The following is a 21987-nucleotide window of genomic DNA, read 5'->3' on the forward strand; positions in this document are numbered from 1 at the left end:
TTTTAAAGTTCTTATAAAGTTTTTAAAAAAAAGTTTTAAAGATCTTATATAACATATGGTGGGAAACATTGAATGGTTTATTTTATTTCAATGGGAAAGTTCAATTTTAAAACTGAAAAGGTTTTATATTTTGTTTTATAATTATGTATAATAATGTGGACAAAATGATTGGTCAATGGAATTGTGATGAAATTCAAATGGCATATAAAAACACTAAATTCAAAACATGGCTGATACAACTGAGGAAGTTGGCGACGAAAACGTTTCATTGGATACGTTATTGTATTTAGTGTTCTTGTTTGTATTTCACAGTTTCTGGCTTGTGGTGGAGTGGTCGCAACTGTGCACATTAAAGCATTTTTTATCTTTGGAGCTGAGATTTATTTGTGCTTGGTCGAGTTGGAACTACATTTATTGGTCTTTTTGTCCGTTTTTGGCTCTCCTACTGTTACCATCAGAATATCTGCAAAGAGCTGCTAAATCAGTAGCCTACCCTATATCTATCCTTATAAATAGAACCATCAATGAAGGAAACATCCAAGACATTTGGAAAATCTCCCATATAATCCCTTTACATAAAGGTGGTAACTCTAATGATTATTCCAATTATAGGCCTATAGCTCTCTTATCACCCCTAGCTAAGGTTATGGAAAAATGCATTTATCACCAGCTAATAAACCACTTAACCCAACACAATATCTTAGTAAACTGCCAACATGGCTTCAGACCCTACCACAGCACCACTACAGCTCTCCTTTCTTTCACCGACTCCATCAACCATAACCATAATAGCAATAGCCTTTCCTCAGCAGTTTTTATTGACATATCTAAAGCTTTTGATATGGTTAACCACTCCCTGCTTATAAAGATCCTTGAATCCCTTTCTCTAGACAACAAGGCTATCCTCTGGTTTAAATCCCACCTTAATAATAGGCAACAGGCAGTTCTCTGTGAGAATAAGCTATCCTCCCACCTGCCCATCTCCCTTCGAGTCCCTCAGGGCTCCATTCTAGATCCTCTCCTTTTCTCCTTGTTCATCAATGACCTCCATACTGTAATCACTCAAGCAACCACTATAAAATATGCGGACGATTCTACGCTCATATATACTGCCAATACTTCATCTGAACTTCAAACCCTAACCCAGAAAGTCTTCAACACAGTAGAAGCTTGGTTCTTGAAATGCTGCCTCCTGTTGAATGCTAAAAAAGACCAAGCTGTTGCTCTTTTCACCTAACACTAAGCCCCCCCCATTAATTTCTCAATAAAATCCATAATGGCACCCTTATATCCCCAGAATCCTCTACCAAACTGCTAGGCATCACAATTGATAACAATCTCACCTTTGATAACCATATTAACAATACCATTAAATCAGTAAACAGAAAATTAGGCTCCTTATATAGAATAAAGCCTTTCTTAACCCCAACATCCACTCCCATTTAATCTCATCTCTTCTGTATGCTTCACCCATATACACTAACCTAAAAAAAAACTAATCTTGTCAAACTAGCCAACTCCTATAACAATATAGCCAGATTTTCCACTGGGAACCATTATAGAACTCACCATTGTCTGAACTTACAGCAACTTGAATGGTTAGAACTAAAAAAACATTTTGATATTTTCACAACTTACCATAGTTCATAAAATATTTTACCAACCAAACAACACCCCTATACTTTCCAACCTCATTATCCTTTACAGAAATCTCAACTCCTTATGATCTTCCAGGAAACGTTTTGCTAACACAAGCAAGTCTAATAACCTGGCAGGCAACTTGTTATTCAACAATACCGCTGGAAAAACTGGAAGAATATGCTGCCACAAGAGCTAACTATACTTCCCTCGCTGATGCTTTTTAAACAAAGGCTCAAGAAACACCTTAAGACACACTGGTTATGCCTCTGTTCCAACCCTGACTAATCCTCTGATTTCCTCTACTCTACCACTATACTGCATTCTCTCACTAAACTATTATGCTATAGCCCTTTTAAGTAGTGAATATCTCAAGTAATTTTCATAAGTCTTGTCATGAATGTTATGTTTCAATCATTCTGTATATTTTTTCTCAAATAACATTCTGTAAAATGACCTTTCCTATTTCTGTATAATCATTGGAAAGAAATATATTCTTTCCTCAAGAATTAGCTGATACTTAGCATTATAACATCCTTTCCTTGTATTATTGTTGCAGGATATATATGTGTGATATGATCAGATGAAAAAAAAATTTTTGTATGATATTATGATGTCTTTACTGTGTTTCTGTGTTCACAAATGGAGCTTATCTCCCCGGGCCTCCACTGAAAATGGACATACATCCAGCTGGACTAGCCCGGTTAACAAATGTAAAATAAGTAAATAAAAATAAATAAATAAGAAATTTGCCATTGCCTCTATCTATAACCCACCTAGAAACAACATTCCCAACTTTGAATCTGTTCTAGCATGGATTTCTATTAATATCCCTTATGAGACCTTACTATTGGTGACATAAATATCGACAGGCAAAAACTATCCTCTCCCTCTATTCAAATCAACCTACACAGCTTCCATCAACTTATCACAACTCCTACCCACTTCAACATCAATACCCAAGATACCACCTTAGACTGGATTCTTACCTCTGACCCCACCCTATATCATGACCCCAGAACCCTGCCCAACTCCCTAAGTGACCTCCTCCGTACCCAAGTCCAGTGTTAGTCTTCCCAAATACCTAAATTCCACCATTTTAGAGAATGTTGCAAGCTTTCTTCTTTCAATTCTGAAACCTTCAATAACAGGCTCACTTCCATAAACTGGGGCTTCCTTAAGTAACTCCCTCTTAATGAAGCCGTTCTAAACTTTAATCGCATTTTTCTTGATATACTTGACTCTTTAGCTCCTGTTAGAAATGTGAGAATCAAAGCCAACTACTCATCATGGGTCACCAAAAACACCCTATCTCTCATGAAAGAAAGAGACGAAAATTGGAAAAAATGGCTAAAAACTAAATCGGCAACATTCCTACAAAAATAAAAGCAAACCCAACAGCGGCAACCAAACAAAACTGTAAAATTCCCCAAACAGGCAGAAAACAGCTCAATATGCAGTTGTATCCAAAAACTTGTTAAACCAGCAAATAATCATACCATCAAACTTTATTGCAGAGAAAGAAAGTTAGCACCTTCACGGTAATGCCATACCACTTCTTCAGATAAACATGAATAGTGACAGAGTAACTTATATGCATATGACATCATCTCAAACAGTTCATCAGCCAATAAAACAAACATGCATATAACTACACTCTCAGCATAAAAGCATGTGATGTAGACAATATTTACTAAAATTAAATCTAGTAAAAACATAAACACAAATAAATAAAACATAAAGAATATTCATAAATAAGTAAGCAGAATAAACAAAGCACCCTATAGCCATTTATTCCTTAATACAGGCTTAATGGGGAAATGATCATTCAACCCCATGACCAGGTGTGCCCCCAACCTCAAGATCCACTCTAACTCAACTACCCCAGTACGAGTCACTATATCACCACCTCGCCGACCTGGACTAATCACACATAATACCTAGAAAACAAAGTTGTGTTCAGGGCCAGTAGATAAAACATGTTTCACTAAGGCACTAAAATCATATTGCTTCTTAATGCAATACACGTGGTCCCTAATTCTTTCTTTTAAGCTCCTGTTCATCTTACCGATGTAGAACTTATAACAGCACTCACAATGTGCTAAGTAGACCACATTTCTAGTTAAACAATCAGCAGATGCCCTCAACTTCCACAGGTAGCCCATGACAGGGTGCCTGAAGAACCTGGACTCATCTATAACTGACAAAAATGACATTTATGGCATTTAGATGTACCCATCAAAAACTGAGATCTAGACATAACATGTCTTGGAAAACATAACTGTTGCCTTAGATTACTATGGTTCTTGTATACAGATCTAGAGCCATCTGCTAATATATCGGAACATTTGCTGTCAGTCTGCAAAATATGCCAGTTCCTAGTAACTATATCTTTCACCATATTTACACCATGGGAATATTTCAGAACAATGGGGGGACAACAATATCTGCAAGGTGAGCTAATTGATTGCCTATATTTTGATGAAATGTGATCTACTTAGCACATTGTAAGTGCTGACTCTTTACTTTGTCCTACTGCTGCTACCCTGACAAGTATGGAATACCCAGCTATGACATTCACCTGCTCCTTCATTTCTATAATGGCACATTGTGGGGCATGACACATACAATAAATATCTTACTGCATATGTCTGAACATTATTGCACTGCCACTTTAAGGTGTCTAGACATCAAAAGCATCCCATCAGTACCTGAATATCGTCTGTACTAGGTTTCACATTTTTTGCATGGTTTGTGTTATACAGCATTTCCGGCATAGTCAGGGGTTGCTTATTACAATCATCAGGAATGACTCTATATTTCTTAACTGTCCAGATTTTTGCAGAATGTCCAGGCTTTTGTCTCATTTTTGCCATGCTGCTCATAACATTTGTTATTTTCTGGTAAATCACCGATGATCGAAGCCACTAAATAATGACACACATTTGAGTTTCAGAAAATGCTTGCTAACACAAAATTTGTTATTCTAACAACTTTCTAAGTTTATAAAAGCAATATTTAAAAGTTGTGCCTATTTTGGGCCTCCTCCCAATTGTTTTAGACTTTGTCCAGATTTCTTGCACTAAGAGGTTGAGAGGTATGACTATAAGGCATATGCAGGATCACCTTTAATGCAATGCAAATGGCATATTAAATGTAGCCTGTCTGTTACCTGCAGGCATAGCACTTGTCTTCAGAGGTCTGTTCAACTAGCACATGTGTGTACCTACTATTCAGTTTACCTAATGTGAAGTCAGCTTTCAGGAAGCATTTATATAGCTCAGAAGTGCATCATATATGAGAATTATGTATCATAGTAGAATATTAGGCTATCGGCCAATGGGGCCTCCTTAAGCATAACCATGCTCTCCAATAAAATTTGATATGTATTGGTTCCCTAGGGTTTTGTAGGGGTTATATACATTTGGGCATGGGTGGCTGAGCATTTACAAGCTTCTTCTCTCTAATAGAGACATAGGTGCCAGACCAACCAAACCAGTGGTATATTTTCAGCTCCCCATTCACTGATCCAGATTTTGCCTAAATAACTGCAAGGATAAACTCTGCTTCACATGGATGGGATGCCTGTTTCAGAAAAGGGAAGCCTCTACGACATATACCTGTCCCTCCAGCATGTACTATTTATGTTGCAAGTAAGGTTTAACTCCCTGGATTGGGTATTCACCATGTTGTTTTACTGATATATAACTCTCCCATACTTCTGCTAGCTATTATCCAATTCCAAGAGTGTGCCTATCCATTCTTAATTTCTCTTTAACACATACTTCTCTACAAACTTGTACACACTTCATCTCAAATGGACTGATTTACTGCTAAACTCCCCTCGCTCTCCTTACCTAATACAACTAATAAGCTCTATCCCAACCCCTCTATTATATTTCCTTACCTATTCTATAACCCCAGTACTGCTATTTTAATATAGCAGCACTTCACCCTCCTCATCTATTAACCTATTATTCTCTCCTTTACTCTATATTTTGTAGACCCTTTTCTTCTTCTGCTAACTTACCTTACCTGTATCCAACTTCACTTGCTAACATATATGATCAGTATACGTGTCTTGTAGTACTATATTTGCTATATGTGTTACTATATGTGTTTTCTTTGTATTTGTCATGTGAATGCACTGGCTCATACTTCTAAGTGTGCCTTGAATTGTATTGTAATTGGACTGGATGAAATTATCTGTGTCTTGTATTGTATTTCTCTGTACTTCTTTTTCTTTCGGTTTTTCCCGGTTAGGGGTCACCACAGCGGATCATCTGTCCGCTTATGATTGGCAGTGGAGTTTTACGGTGTTGAGTTGCCCAACCTTCCACAGAAGGCACACACATGCACACACTCACACCTAGGGCCAATTTAAAGTGTCCAATCCACGTACTGCATGTCTCTGTACTATTTTTTTTTTTATAATGCCTTGTGTTTTTGAACAAGACATTTTGTTTCACTAACTGTTCTGAATACTATGCACATTCATACTAACTACTTTTTTGGAGTTTTTCTCCCTGTGCCTCCACTGAAAATGGGCTCTTTTTGGCCCAGTGGACTTTCCCAGTAAACAAATGCCAATAACTAAATAACTAAGTAAATAAATAAATATTTGTTTTATGGATGTGCAATATGTCCATTAAACCTGGATCAGAGGATGCTTTGTTGGCCAGTCATACACTGCCTCTCAGCAGTTTGTAGGAGACCGAATATAAGGACAATGCTTTGAGGAGGTCCACAGAGGACTTGTTTCCCATGCAATGCATTATTTTCTGAGGAGTCTCTGAGAATGCTTCAGTTGTTACATATGACTGGCCAGGTATATATGGAAGGAGACACCAAACTGAATGATTGGTCTTATGAAAGCAGAGTACAATGGAACAATGAACGTGTTTGGATCTATATGCTGTACACCTGCTTATAGATTGTGCAACATAGAATGATTTCCTAACTTTACTAAACACATGATGGTCAAATCTCAAATACTATCTATCTGAGTTCCTGAATCCCTGACTACAGAGTCTACTCTTAGGGTTGTTTTGTCAATGTAATCATTTGCTCAGGTGTCCATCTTTTCAAAAAATACTATGATGCATTTTTTGGCATTGAGTTTTAGACTGTAATTCTAGCACCAGTTATTAGTCTGTTTGAGACATTCTTGGTGGATAATTGTTTCATCTGCAACTTGGTCAGCCAGATGCCCTTGACATTAGCCCTGACCTCTGAGAAGTAGTTACTAAATAGGACCAGACCCAGCATTGAGCCCTGAGGCACCCCACTAGTAATTGGTCTTTTTTGGAGGAAGACTCCCTTAGTCTAACTTCCTAGGTCCTGTCTGGGTCCTGTCTGTAAGCCAGCTGACTATCCATCTGGTAGTCTAGGGGGGTTATACCTAGTTTAGTGAAGTTTTCTACAATGTTTGAGTGAGGTGTTGTCAGATACCTTAGCCAGGTTGAGTTAGGCAATATGCACTATTCTGCCTTCATCCATCACTTTGGTGACCTACTTGAAGAAGTCCACCAGGTTGAGTAGGTAAGAATTTCCCTTGACAAACCAGAACTGATTTGGGTCCAATGTTTGTAGGTCATTTACTATATCTATGATGATTCTCTCCATAGCTTTACATATCAGGTTAGTCAGGCTTATGATAAGTTAACACTCCAGGTCTGTGGATGGCCTGCCCTTGTGCTGTGGGATAGCTGTTGCAGTCCTCCATTCAAGCAGTGTTTTTAATGGTCCTGATTGTTCATATTTCATGCTATTAAAAATGCATCCTGGGATAATTATTGTGACCCATCAATGCAGTGTTACTAGCCTTGGGGAGCATCTTGAAGCTGTGGATGTTGATTCATTACTGGGACTAAGCAGAAATTCCCTAAGATTCCAAGAGCAGAATAAGTATTTCTCACACTTATTTCATTGAATTACACTTTTGTAATGCTTACAATTGTGCTATACAGTTAATCTACTACATTTTGCACTGTTATAAAGCTTTTTTTAACTGTTTCATTGCATTTATGTACTGTTTTATACTATTTTAACTGTATTTTTCATTGCTAGATACTGTTTAATTGCATGTTTACTGAATTGCTTAACTGTAAACTGCTTTTTCATACTGACAGTTGTATTTTCTCATTGTGAGTGCTCTTTCCATGCTTTGTTGTGCATTTTTTTGACGTTTCTGTGTTGTAGTCAGGTATCATATAACTGATTTGTTTGCAGTTAAAAACATTCTCTAGAGTCTCCTTGCTCCTTTATCTGTTTAAAACTTTCATTTAGTGGCCACAGCTAATAGCTGTAATAGTGTGCATTATTATAATTGCATTTTTATTGAATTACTAAACTGTAAACTGCTTTTTCATACTAAGACTTGTATTTTCTGTTTGTGAGTGCTCTTTCTGTGCATTTATCATGAGGTTTCTGTGTTCTAATCAGCATAATCTTGATAACGGTCTGCTGTTGTCCAGGCCTGGTAGTTTTGTTTGTTGAGTTTCTTGTGTTTCTGGCAGCCATTTTCTGCTGATAGAGTGTTGTCTTCATTATTATTGAGAGTAACAGGGTTTTCTGACCTTCTGTAACACAAGTGGTTGTGTAACAGCAGGGGCTTGTAGGACAGAGTAGTAATTCGAGCTTATTGATTCTTTCATCCTTTCTGTTATATAAACCCTGTGTCTGCAAAGGGCTGTGTATGTATTTACTACGATGTGGATGTCGATTCATTACTGGAACTAAGCAGAAATTCCCTAATATTCCAAGAGCAGAATAAGTATTTCTCACACTTATTTCATTGAATTGCACTTCTATAATGCTTATAATTGTGCTATACAGTTAATCTACTACATTTTGCACTGTTATAAAGCTTTTTTACTGTTTCACTGCATTTTTGCACTGTTTTATACTGTTTTAACTGTATTTTTCATTGCTAGATACTGTTTGTGGCTCTGTCGTTGTACATGTGGGTGTGAATGACCTGAAACATACCTCCCTGGACTACATGAAAAGAGACATGGAGGAGCTTGTGGATTATGTAGCCCAGGTGGGTATGACCCTAGCCCTGAACAGCATCCTACCATCACCCAGAATGATACCACAGTACAAACAGAAATATTTTGATTTCAACAACTGGCTAAGTTTCTGGTGTCATTCTAAGGAGACCAAGTATCTGTCTGTCTTGGAAGACATGATTGACAGACCTCGATGCTTTGCCGGAGATGGCCTGCATCTGTCACCCCTGGGCTTCCAGATACTGGCCAAGGCTCTTGCCACCTCTATAGTGACTGTTTTAGGCGGTGTTCCAAAGACCAAATTACCACTGTAACAGCTACAAACAAATGCAATCTGAGGGTCATGTTGCTCAATGCTAGAAGTCTAATCTCAAAATGCATTCGCTCGAAGCACTCCATAAAATGGAGAACATTGACATTTGTGCTGTAACAGAAACCTGGTTCAAGGCAACTGAAAGGACCCCTGCACTACCAAGCTATAACTCATTCCACACCTTTTGGTCCCAGAACTTGGGCCAAAGCTCCAAAGGCAGTGGTGTTTCCATATTCATAAAGGATGAGCACACCTCCAGACTGGCAGCCCAACATAATGCATCAGAGATACTTCAAGTGCAGCTAATATTGGGTAAGACAGCGATTCAGGTCATAGCCTGCTATAGGTCCCTAACCATGTCCCAAGACTCACACTCCACATTCCTAAACACCCTGGAGAATAGTAGGGTCCAACCTAAAACTCTCTTACTAGGCGACTTCAACTACCTCTCCATTAACTGGGTAAACTACTCATGTACCAATACACTTGCCCAACGTTGCCTGGATTTCATTAACTCCAATGCCCTGGACAAGCTCATTCTTACCCCCAATAGAGGTAGTAACATCCTTGACCTGGTCATTACTAACATGGGCAACCGTTGCTCTACACCAATACTCATCTCCTCCCTGGTTAGATCTGACCACAACCTAATCTAATCACCTTGGAAATCTCACCCCCCCTGCAAAGGTAACCACCATGAAAAACTTCCCCAAAGCTAACGTTGGGCTCTTAAAAACAGAGGTGGCTAACTTCACGGCACTGATGCAAATGGAGAATAGTTGTGTGACTGCAGAATCATACACCAATGCACTGTATGAACACGTACACAAATGCATATATCTCACCATACCCAATAGAATTAAGACACTCTCCTCCAAAAAAAGGAAGCCAATCTGGTGGTCCCCTGCCATAAACAAACTCTACAACAGAAGGAGGAAACTGATGAGTAATAAGGTGAAGTTCCATGACTGGAAAAACTCCCTTATCAGCCTCAACAAAAAGTTGAGATCCCTCATCAAATCGTCTAAAGATAGCTATGAAAACAGAATTGCAGCAGATACTAAACTACAAGGCCTTCTATAGTTATGACGGTTATGTAAAGAATCTCCATGGCAATACCCAGATATGCTTTGAGCTACTGCACAATGATATCTCCTATACCAAGCCAACAGATATTGCCAGTATACTGGCCGACAGATTCAGTGCATACTTTACCCCCCCAAAGGACCAATCACAATACTAGTAGATTGCTAGGCACCCAGTATTATTGCACAGGTTATTGCACAGGTTAAAAACAGCACTATCCATGGCCAAGAATACAGCTTCTATGGGACCTGACAATATTCCTGGTTGTGTTCTACATGTACTACAGAGTGAATTGGCACCTCACCTGTGTGCCCTGTTCAATCACAGCCTCACCTCAGGCTTTGTCCCTACTGAATGGCGCACTGCTACAATCATCCCTCTCCACAAAGGAGGAGTGACTACAGACCTTGTGAACTATCGCCCTATTAGCCTGAAGAGTCTGATATGCAAAGCTATGGAATTCATCATCAAGAACCTAAGAAACAAGGATATAGGGAATCTCCAAACTCTGGATCCTGCACAGTTTGGTTTTGTGAAGGGTAGATCATGCCTGCTCAACTTGGTCGACTTCTTTGAGTCAGTCACCAGAGCTGTGGATGAAGGCAAGGTGGTTCATATAGCCTGCCTTGATCTGACCAAGGCTTTTGATACCATTCTCCACTCAGGAATCATAGAAAAACTCACTAAGCTTGGCATCAACCCCTATATCAATAGGTGGGTTGCAAACTGGCTCACAGATAGAACCCACAGTGTGAAAGTAGCTGACTCCAAGTCAGACTTCTGACTAGTTACGAATGGAGTCCCACAGGGTTCAATCCTGAGTCCTCTCCTGTTTGGTATCTACTTCTCTGAAGTCCAGGCCAACACAAAGGGACTCTGGCTGACAAAGTTCATAGACAATTGCAAGTTGGGAGCTATTATTAACTCCCCACGTGATGTTGACATCCCACAGAAAGGCCTCACTGACACCAACGACTGGTGTCAGAACCATGGCATTAAGCTCAATGACAAAAAATGTGCTGTCATCCCCTTTGGGAAAAACCCAGTTTCCATGAATTACCACATTGATGGTAGTCCACTGAACACAGAAGGCGTTATAAGAGATCTGGGAACACAGGTTGACTGCAACCGTTCTTTTGATCACCACATTTCCACTGTGGTCAGAAAGTCCTTCTATGTGACACATCTCATTACTAAGGGTTTTTCATCCAGGAAAAAAGAGGTCATTGTCTCCCTCTACTCTTCCCTCATTAGGCCAGTCATCAAGTACAATGCTCCATTTGGCATGTACCTCACTAGAAGACACCTGCAACAACTGGAGAGGCCACAAAAGAACCTCACAAAGAGGATCCTAGTCCTTAAACACTTGTCCTATATGGACAGACTCAAAAAACTCCAACTATTCTCTGTATCATATCGCCTACTTAGAGGTGAACTCTGCTTGACTTACAAAGCCATGTCTGACCCAGCTCTGTTGCATCTTCATCTGCTCTGTTACTGCTACATCTAAGGAAATCCCAATCGTTCCACACCACATGCTCCAGAGATCTCAACCTCATTACCACAATTAACAAAACATGCTGGAGAAACAGGTTCATAACCCAGAGACTTCCCATGCTATGGAACAGAGTTTCCATACATGTCAAGCAGAACACCTCACTGACCCTCTTCAAGAGAAATCTTGATGAGTGGATGGGAAACAGAAAATTCCCCCCGGGGATAATTCCAGTGTCTCTACTTGACAGAGCAACTGGGAATTAAGGTTGGGTGGCACTATGCCAGGGTAATCCTATGGCTAGGCTTGTAAAGGCCCCAGGGCATTTAGCCTAGTACACACCTATGTACCTATGAACCTGATCTCTATTGATATTTGGAGGAGTTATGGATCTGAGTATTTTCTGAGGGGCACCAGACTTGGATAATGGGGTAAAACAGGATTTAAGTTTGTCAACTAGGAGATTTGCTATATTTTCTGGCTTCATAAAGGTGGGAACATTTACAATTAATTTGGTACAGTGCTGTGTATTGTCTCTGAGTTGCTGACATACCTGAAGAAAGCTTTGTGACTGTTCCTGCCCTGGAAGACTAATTTTACCTCAAATGTAGCTTTGATGGATTTTATTAACCCCTTGGTTGCTTGCTTAATTTAATTAGGGATTTTTTTTTACCATACTTGACATAGCACCTCCTATTTTTTGCCAGGAAATTCTTCCTTTTGTTATACACCCTATTGATGCTGGGATTCCACCAGGCAGCATTTTTTCTGAGTTGATGCTATTCTTAATCAGGGTAGGTACAGCTGTCTCTATACTGCTGTTAATACAATTATACAGGGTTTGTTTTAATGACTATGCATAAGCAGTGGTGTTCTCAAAGTATCAGGGGGCTTAAAATGTTGATATGGTGTCACTTGGGACTAGGAAGTTGGCCCTAGAATAATGCCTAGTTCCAGGGTTAGCTGGTGCCCCTTGTTCTGTGTTTACTTGTAAATGTCTGACCTGACTAGAAAATACATTAAATTAGGGAGGCTGCAATGGTTCACCAGGTCAAGGATGCTTGGTCCCCCTAATGGGTGTACAGACTAACTGATCCAAGGTGTTTGCATTTATGAAGTCCGGGAATCTATTGGACCTAGATATTAGGGGTTCATGTATGAGACCCAGATTTATATTAGGGTAGTTAATGTAGTCCATTACTATGGGGTTAGGTTGAATGGTGAGCATCTCCAGTACATTTTAAAATGTATTATGGTTTTCCTTGTTCATAGAAGGGGATGTATAGCTTGCAAGGATATGGCATGGGGCTTTGTCTAAGACAATTCAGATGTGGCCACTTGCACATCATACTGATGGACCACCCTTGAAGTATGTTTGTTTTTAATGTAAATAGAAACATCTCCACCTTTTGCCCCTTCCTGTGCAGTAGTTGGTCTAAATGTTTGGAAGACATTCTAGGCCTGCACTTTTGTGGTGCTCTCCATGGATTTTAACCATAACTCAGTAACTGCACAGGCATCTACATTCTCCAGAAAAAGAAGAGATTACAAGGACTGAAGTTTGTTGTTTAGACTCCTGGCATTCAGCAGTAACAACTTCAGATTTTCTTGGACTGGTTTAACTTTGTCAGTACGTTTATCTGGTAGGCAATGCCTAATACAAGCAGTATACGATGAACAAGGTATTAGCCAGTTTTCAAAATCTGAGCAGAACAGGTACAGACCATACCTGGCAAAGCAGCATGGACTGTCGACAATATACTCCCAGGTTGACAAATATGGTATCCCATTCAAATGAGACCATACTCTAGGCCACTTTCTGTTCATATTTTGACATCATCCTTGGAGCTGCTCAATGCTATGCTCATACTACCATCTGACACATAGTTTGAGAGCTCCATCATGTCTCTCTTCATGTAGTTCAAGAAGGTATGTCTATAAACTGCATAGATGGCACACATAAACATTATAAATATTGCTCAAGGTATTATTACAGACCTATCAGTTCAGTGAGTAGAAGCCTATCCTATTAATTTATCACTGCCCATCTGAAACAGGTGGAGCCTTCAAAGTAAGATGTGTACAGCTCCCAGGATCTCAGAGAAATCGGCTATGTCACAAAATGGCTCATGCTGATGGCTTCCCTCCTCTGCTGTCCTGTGTAGGCAGATTTGCTTCTCCACATGCTGAGGTATAACATCAAGGAGCTGATTTAGGAGAACTGACATCTGCGATATTCCTGCTTTGTCCCATGTAGATCAGTAGACGGTTCCTGTAGCTAAACCAGCTAAGACTACATATACCTTTGTGTCTACAGGAATAGGCATAACAAACAGCACCCCTGATTAATTTTGAGGTGGGCAAAGTTTGCCTAGGTCCATTATAGCACACTGCCAAATTAAAATGGTCTACAGTCTGTGAGTTGATACTGTATTAGGAACTGTTTGTACCTTCTCAAGTGGTGCAGATTGCCATAGTATACAAAACTGTAGGCACTGGCTATGATACCAGCTCCAAACACATACTGTTGTACTATCGCTGTCGTCCTAGCATGGCTGCCATGGTACAGCATAAATCTAGGAATTGACAACATGTTTGTGCCATTGTGCACCACTGCCACTTGATATGTTTCAGCATCAGTCCACCATTTGGGAGGGCATTCAGTTCCATTGTGCATCTGGCTTATTTGTATGGAGTTCTTTGTTTGTATGTCATTATGTACTCATTAGCATATACTACAAACCATACTATTTTGACCTTTGGCTAGTTGTGCTACATCTTTCTCAGAATTATCCACACCCTGTTAATCACCAAAATCAAATCTGTGCAAATTAAGGCTCAAATCTAGGAAAACTAGCCTATGAGTGTATTCATATTCATTAAAACAATTTTGTGTGTATAGACCACAAAACGGTAGTATTACAAGGAGCTGATTTTTGCCACTGACTGACAGAAATTAAAACCAGGTGCAGAAGAATGTGCTTACCTTTAATGTCAATAAAATATAAGCTGTTCAGTAATGAACATTTTCATATCTGCAGAAGTAATTATTTATTATTTTATTTATTTATGTATTTTACATTTGTTGACCGGGAGTGTCTGACTGAGCCAAAGCCTTTTTTCAGCGAAGGCCCATGGAGAAAAGTTCCAAAACATACAAAATTGCTATAGAGACATTCAGTGAGTTACAAATCTCATTCAGTAGTTGCCAAGTTATACAATACTATAAACAAATGCATGATAGCAGTTAAAGCATAAGAAGAAAAAATGGTGTAGTTTAATACAGTTTGCTAATCTAAAGTTCAAAATGCAGATTGTAGGAAAAGTTTTGGAAGTTACATAGAAGGAATGGGATGTAATAGTTAAACATGACCATGTTGGTTGGTTATTAAATCACTAATTAAAATTGCACAATGTATATAATTATTATTTATTGGTTTTATAACCCTCAAAAAAGGTTGATGTAAAAGGTATGCCTTTTAGACACTATTCACACACAAAAGTGGTATAAACATAAAGGACAACAAAATGTGAAAACTTCATGCATTAGCAGATTTCAAACCATGGGCCTTACACACTTTTTTATTTATTAGTAGGAAGATGCATAACTGCACATATTCTTTTGTATTTACCTGATTTTTGTAAACTTACCTACCCACTATATTATTTATTGTTTAATAAACAATTCATTTTAAAAAGCAAAGTTTGTTCCTGTTTTTAAATTTGTAATTTAAAACATTTTCCAGCAAGAAGTAAAACAATGTACTTACTAATAACTACAAAATAACCATACCTTTTTGGAATATTTCTACCATAAAAGACCACACAAGCTGCTTTCATTTTAATATACCAATGTTTGTACTCATCAATTACAGCCACTTTGACAATGTGCACCTAACATATTTGATTGTGATAAAAAAATGGCCAAAGTAAAGTATTCCAAATGGCTTTATTACAAATGTGCATTTACAACTGCTTTGGCTATGTGCACATCACATGTCTGATTGTAATAAAAATAATCACAGTAAAGTATTCCAATCTGCTTTACTATAAGTGAGCACAAGTTCTATGAAACCAGACTACTAAGTGTTTATCTTGATCATGCCAATAGGGTCAGTCATTTTCTTCTACTGACAGCTACCATACCCTACAGATATTGTCACATTGTTGACTGTGTGTATCTTAGATGTCTGAAAATGGAAAAAATAATAATGGGCACAGTAACATATTTCATGTATGATTCATACTAACATATAGCAACGACAGTTAAATTTTACATAATACTGTACACAAATGAAAACTTATCTTGCAAAGCCAGTTTGATGACTATTAAAATTAGCAGATGACAAAAAGGAAAGTTAACTTTTTCCACAGATAACTCCCACCCCCACACAGCCATTATAGGCCCTTTGTTAACTGTGTGCACCCCAGTCAACAGACTCTGATGAAAAAAATGCAGCATTAATGCATTTCAAGTTTGTTTGACACAAACATACAATAGCCACAGTAAAGTATTCCAACTTATATCCCTTATATCCCAGAAATGCACACTAGTCCTGAAAGGCCAGAATAAAGACTGTTTAAAATGAGCGGATGACCACAAGCTAAGTTACTTTCATCTACAGACAGTCCCCACACCCACCCATCATTTGTAGCATTTTGTTAACAGATCACACATTAGATGTATGAATGTGATAAAAAGAATGGTCACAGCATTGAACTTCAAGTTTATTTCAAACTGTCTCACAGTATAGCTACATTTAAGTGTTCCAGTCTAATTTCACACACATGCTTATTAGTTCTGCAAACCCAATAAGTAGATGACAATAATTAAAACACTTTCATGGTCAGACATCTCCCACTCACATCAAGAAGTTATAGCCACTTTGCTGACTATATACATCTCAGACATCTGACTAAAATAAAAAATGGCCACATAATAGATATATTGCATCCTTTGTTTCTCATAAAATGTAGTCACACTGAAATATTCAGACGTGCAATAGAAAAATCACATTAGCCCTGCAAATCCTAAATTAATATAAATCTAGCTTGATATGTTAGATGCTGTTTAATATGCAATAAAATGTGTTAATGCCTTCTTCATGAAAACACTACAAGTTTATTTGTTTTTGTATTACAAAACTATTACTGGTATAGCTAACAAGAGCTCAGCTGTCACACTGGGTCATCCTTACACCCATTGCTTTAATGAATAAATGGAAACTGAACTCACATAATGCATCAACACTAAACAAAAATCTACAGAGATATCAAACAACTTCTTCTTGTTGCACTGAGATGCTACCTCACTTTGTCACTCACTGAAAAGATGGTATGCTATACATTTGAGTTTACCAAGAAGGTGCAAAATAAATGGCATCTTTACTGCTATTTTAAAAAGTACTTTGTCACAGAAGTATCAGGTTTGAGTTGATAGTAAAAACAGTTTAACAGCATGTAGGCATAGAACACACTGTCTGGTCTTTTAATACAATATAAATGGAATTATATTGGAATACTTGTAAGATATAAAATAAATTACTTGGAGATATGAATTTTGAAGTATAAACCTGCAACTTGATGAAGTAATGAAAACAATGCTATAATAAAAATTGCCACTTTTTTACCAAAATGCCCAGTTCTTCTCACTGTTGCACTAAAGGTTAAATTGGATGGAACTCCCTAACAAACTTTATTTCTCACAGCTAAAACTGCATATAATATACTTCACTACTAACCGAGTGCTGAATACACTAATGTCTGCTTATGTTTCACTAGCAGTCCCCTGTCCCTGACATCCAATAAGCTTGATTATTATTCTTCCTTGGACTGTAATTATAATGCTGAATTGCCTCTGACCTAACTATTTAATTAACCTGCTCTGCTCTAATTTACAGATAGCTCCCCTGATATAAACTCCCAAAACAGTGCTGTCTGCCCAATAAGGATGCTACCCTGCTGAATGCAGTACTCTGAAGTCAGCCCACTGCAAAGTGCAGAGGTGGAAACTTATTACCGTTCACCATTTTAAACTGTAAGCTGGAGACTGGGGTCTAAAGCACCTATAAGTTTGTCCCTATTACAAATTGGCTAACTCCCAAATCTAACTAAAGTGTAGTTTACCCCTGCTGCCTCCAACTATTGTATTCCTAACCTTAAAATAACCCTAGATTTACATCAACTATAGCACATTTACTAAAAATTGTATTACAAAACAGCAAACCTATTCACTAAAAATTGTATTAAAAATAGCAAATCTATAGCTAGCAAAATGAAGTGCTAAAAACTGGTGTAATTTAAGAGCTAAAATACTTATCTTACAGCTCTAGGAAGCCCTAGGAAACCTTGTTAACTGCAATAACCCTGCTCCATTCACTCCCCTCCCTGCCCCCAATTCCCATCCACCCCCAATACCTCTACATTTATAATGAAATAGCCACTCCGTCACTTACTAGATCATATTAGCATTCATCTGGGTTATTTCATCCCACCCCTATTCCTCTGTCTACAGTTTCCTAGCACCTATCAACTTTTATATGGCATTCTCCCACCCCCTTCCAGCACAGTTACCTCCACCCTTTCTTCTGGTGTTGTATCACCAGGAAAAACATTTCCTTAATGCACTAGCTGTATCCATAACAATGATATACTCCCCTCTACTACCACTCCTGCTGGTCCCATACCTCTTTACCTTGTATGAAAACCAGTTTCTCATGGGAATTCAAAGGGCCATGCTATCACCCCAGCTGTAAATCATCCCAACTTCAACCATACTTATAATACTGGGTCCTGCTCAACATCTTATTCACTCTATCAACACACCATCCCCTGGCACATTAACCCTAGATCCAGACACTACTACAAACTTATAAATAAATTCCTGAAGTTTATCACTAAGTATAGACCTAGCCTAATACTTGGTGGTGATATTCACCCCAACCCTGGCCCATCCACTTCTGATATATCCACCCCCTCTAATTGTAACCTAAGCTAAAAACCTACAATCAGTAGATCAACTAATTCTCTCTTAGCCTGTCATCTTAATATTAGAAGCATTAATAACAAGGTACATGAACTGCATGCACTCCTGGCTGTCCACTCCCCTGAGATGCTCTGTCTATCTGAAACCTGGTTAAAACCTAACACTACAAACAATGAAGTGTTACCACCTGGGTATAACATACACAGGCTGGATCATGTTTCCAGGAAGGGGGTGGGGTAGCTATACTCTACAAATCTGAGTTGAATGTGACCATGGATGTAACAACCACCTCAGATTAATAACTCTGAAATTCTTGCCACTAGATTGCAACTTAACAAAAGTAAATGCATTGACATCATCTGCATGCATATCTCCCCCAGGTAACAATATAGGTACCCTTGAAGACACCCTGCACTGTCTATTATGTCATTACTCCCAAGAAACCCTACTACTCAGAGATTTTAACATAGACTGGGGCACCTTTTCCTCAGAATCCCCATCTACCCATATTAACCTGAGTGCATTTACACAAATTATATCCACCCCTACCAGGTTAGGTAAACCCAACCAAAAAGAAAGCATACTAAACTGGGTACTCATAAATAGTCACCCCCCAACTATACACCGCTGGTACTCTCACTGATGACCTAAGCGAATACCTTCTCACTTATATAATTAAACACAAAGCCATTAATCCCCAACAACCCTTACTCAGAAAAGTTAGAAACAAAAAAGACTTTGACCCTGCCAAATTCTGACAGGAACTTAACTCGTAACCGGTCTATTCTAAAACACCCCCCCTTAGAGGAGGCAGTTGTATATTTTAATAACAAATTTCTTGAGATCCTTGATTTGTATGCACCTGCTTGTTCAAAGAGAGCAAAAGCAAAAACTGTACCATAGCTTTCTAGAGTCTAAACTCAAAATTACCCGTAGAAGCAAATTATGGGCTTTATGGCATTCTACTAAAGACCCCCAAGATAAAATTAAATACATGCAATCTAGGAATGAAACAAAACAAGGCAAAAAACAATACTACTGTAATTTACAGACAGTAAATCAAAACAACCCCCAGAAGTTTTGGGCAGGTTTGAATAATCTACTTCATTCTGGACAAACGTCTACCCCTATCCCCGCTGCTACTATTTATAACCCCCCCGAGAATGTTTTAGATAGTTTTAAATGATTCTTTACTGAGACAATTCAAGCCCTAGCTAGCCATTTACCTCCTAGCTCCCCTGGCCCTGAAAGTACCACCCCTAGAAACCTACTCTCATTCAGCTTCCAATCAGTGTTCACGTCAGTTATCCGTACCTTGATCAAAAAATTAAAACCCACCACACTCTCTGCTGATCAACTCCCCGCCAAGTACCTTCAAAAATCAGCTGATGCTATTGCCTACCCAGTATCAATACTAATTAACTGAACCATAGCAGAAGCTAGAATTCCCACCATCTGGAAAATATCCTACATAATCCCACTTCATAAAGGAGACAGCTCTACTGAATTCTCCAATTATAGACCAATAGCTATACTCTCTCCACTTGCAAAAATTATGGAAAAATGTATTCACAGACAACTCATGCACCACCTAATCCAGAATCACATCATGGCAGATACCCAACATGGCTTCTGTCCACACCACAACACTACTTCATCCCTACTAGCTTTTACCAATACCATAAACCATAATCGCAACAACAATCACATATCCTCCTCCCTCTTCTTGGATCTTTCCAAGGCATTCGACATGGTTGATCACCAAAATTTAATACACACCCTGCAAACATTCTTTCTAGATACTAAAGCCCTTCAATGGTTTAAATCCTACCGGAATGGGAGACAGCAGGCTGTTCTTTGGCAGAACAAACTCTCTAACTTACTACCTAACACCCTTGGAGTACCACAAGGCTCTATACTAGGGCTCCTGCTGTTTTCCATCTTCATTAACGACCTATATACTGCCATCCCAAACGTCAGCTGTATGCAATACGCTGATGACTCTACCCTGATCTGCTCGGCCACATCTCCAACAGACTTATGGTCTGCTACCCAGTCCACCTTTAACACTATAGAAAACTGGCTTTCTGAACTTTGTTTGATACTAAATCCCAAAAAAACGAAAATGCTGTTATTCTCACCAATACAAAGGTCTACTGCTTTTACCTTTACCATAAATGCAAATGATGGCACAATAATCTCCCCTGACCCCTCTACAAAACTATTAGGTGTCATTATAGATAACAATCTAAAATTTGACCTACATGTAAACCAGTTGATCAAAACCATCAATAAAAAAATAGGGTCACTTTACAGAATAAAAGCCTTCCTAACCCCTTCAGCCAAAATTGCCATAGCTCACTCACCTTCTTTCAACACTTCTGTATGCATCCCCTCTACTCTCTAATCTAAACAAGACTGTACTTTACAAACTCTCAACCTGCTACAACCACATTGTCAGGTTTGCCACTGGGCTGCCTTTTAGGATACACCATTGCATTAATCTTAACCAGCTTGGGTGGCTTGAACTACCCAGTCTAATCCAGTATAACCAACTGATCATGGCTTATAAAATCCTTTATAATATGGATAATGCTCCTGCACTTAAAACTCTTATCACTCCCTATAACAATCTACGACTGCTTCGATCCTCTAACAGACTACTAATTCATACAAGCAAAATTAACAACGCAGCTGGTGACTCTCTCTTTGCAAAGTCTGTAGGCAGATCCTGGAACTCACTTCCAGCTGATATTGCTTTACTCTCCTCCCTAGGTCAATTTAAAACTAGACTCAAACAACATCTGGCACTAAACTGGCTATGTCATTGTATCAAGCCTGACTAACTCTCTTCTAGAATGTGTAAAATCTGACTTTCACCAGGGATTAACTCTAACCTGTGGAACATGTTTATTCTTGTTTGCTTATGTAATCTTTGTCAATATTATATTTGTAACGTTTTATTTTTTCTGTTTAACTTGGAGGTTTTCTCCCCAGGCCTCCACTGAAAATGGACATGCATCCAGTCGGACTATACCGGTCAACAAATGTAAAATAAAATAAACTCCACCAGACAAATGTCCTTCCCTTAAATGATGCTCTACTACTAAACCCCTCTGATCCTGAAACATATTGCAACTTATTGTTAACAAATGTTTGTTTTAGTGACTCCCTTTATTCTACTTTCATCACAAAAAAATCGAGTTCCCTTCCTCCTAATCTAAGATAAATAACATCCTTTTGTCTATCTATGAACATTGTAAAAGTCTCCCTGCACACAAATGTTTATCTGCTCTTGCCTCTGGTTACCTGTCTAAGGTTTACTACACAGTTATTTCTTTCTCTCTACCTCTCCATCCTTACTTTCTCTTCCTTGTTGCTTCTTTTCGATACCATTAACACCATAACCATTCCACCCAACAATTCTTCTTTCTCCATAACTAAATACTCCCTCATA

The sequence above is a fragment of the Protopterus annectens genome, chromosome 15.part0 (genome assembly GCF_019279795.1).
Source record: "Protopterus annectens isolate FY-2018-M chromosome 15.part0, PAN1.0, whole genome shotgun sequence".
NCBI lineage: Eukaryota > Metazoa > Chordata > Ceratodontiformes > Protopteridae > Protopterus > Protopterus annectens.